Source organism: Mus pahari, chromosome 14 (assembly GCF_900095145.1).
Source record: "Mus pahari chromosome 14, PAHARI_EIJ_v1.1, whole genome shotgun sequence".
Taxonomy (NCBI): domain Eukaryota; kingdom Metazoa; phylum Chordata; class Mammalia; order Rodentia; family Muridae; genus Mus; species Mus pahari.
The window spans coordinates 38,775,104-38,776,543 of record NC_034603.1 but is presented as its reverse complement, the minus strand read 5'-3'; the positions used below and the strand labels follow the sequence as shown (position 1 = coordinate 38,776,543).

At 36.2% G+C, this 1,440-nt stretch overlaps 1 protein-coding gene across 2 annotated transcripts in view; it reads right to left on the bottom strand.

Moving 5' to 3' along the window:
* Rabep1 (rabaptin, RAB GTPase binding effector protein 1) overlaps positions 1-1,440 on the bottom strand; it is a 99,560-nt gene that overhangs the window by 14,759 nt on the left and 83,361 nt on the right. The window lies entirely within an intron of this gene.

Here is a 1,440-nt window from a genome sequence, read left to right as displayed (position 1 = left end):
AAGAAAGAAAGAAAGAAAGAAAGAAAGAAAGAAAGAAAGAAAGAGAAAGAAAGAAAGAAAGAAAGAAAGAAAGAAAGAAAGAAAGAAAGAAAGAAAGAAAGAAAGAGAGAAAGACCCTGTTTACTGCAACATTATTCTTGCCAAGCTTTTATGTAGGTAGTCAACAAAAAAAGAAAATGTAGCACTGTACACAAAGAAAAGTGAAATTATGTTATTTAAAGGAAAACTGATAAAGCTGGAGACCATCATATTAAGGAAAGTAAGCTAGACTTAGACAAATACTGAATGCTGTCTCTTATAGCAGAATCTAGACCTTTATTAAAGATTATTTTGGAAGAAAGACCAGTGGAGGTAAAAGATGAAATAGGACAAAACAGATTGATGTACATTATATGCATGGATGAAAATGTCACAATGAAACCCATTGTTATGTAATTAATATGCAAATTTAATAAAACAAGTAGCTCCACACACATATCACCAAAATTATCCATGTTCTCATATGACATAGCAACTCTATTGGGTATATATTTAGGAGACATGAAAACGTATCTTGGGGCTGGAGAGATGGCTCAGTGGTTAAGTGCACTGACTGCTCTTCCAGAGGTCCTGAGTTCAATTCCCAGAAGCCACACGGTGGCTCAAAACCATCTATAATGGGATCTGATGCCCTCTTCTGGTGTGTCTGAAGACAGCTACAGTATACTCATATATATAAAATAAATAAATCTTTAAAAAAGAAAGAAAGAAAGAAAGAAAGAAAGAAAGAAAGAAAGAAAGAAAGAAAGAAAGAAAGAAAGAAAGAAAGAAAACATGTCCTGTACATGGGTATTTGTAACTGGTAATAACTTAAATGCCCATCAAAAGATGAATAGATAAAACATCCATACAGTACAGTATTATATAATTCAGCTATAAAAAGCAATTAAAGTTGATATTTGCTACAAAATGGATGAATCTTGAAAACATGCTAAGTAAAACAAGCCAAGGCAGATAGAAAGAGTATAAGGAACTAGTTACAGACAGAAGGCAGATCATTAGCTCTTTAGATTGAGAACAGAGGGAATAGAAGGAATCCCTACAGGGTAAGGAGGGGTTTTTATTTATTTGGTTGATTGGTTGGTTTGGATTTCTTTTATGTGTATGGGGTTTTGCTCACATGTATATCAGCACACACATAAGTGGTACCTGCGGAGGCCATATCTGTCTGATCCCCTGGGACTGAATGTATAGAAAAATCAAATCCAGGTCCTCTGGAAAAGCAGGCAATGTTCTTTTTTTTTTTTTGGTTTTTCAGACAGGGTTTCTCTGTATAGCCCTGGCTGTCCTGGAACTCACTTTGTAGACCAGGCTGTCCTGGAACTCAGAAATCCACCTGCCTCTGCCTCCCGAGTGCTGGGATTAAAGGCATGCACCACCACGCCCGGCGCAGGCAATGTT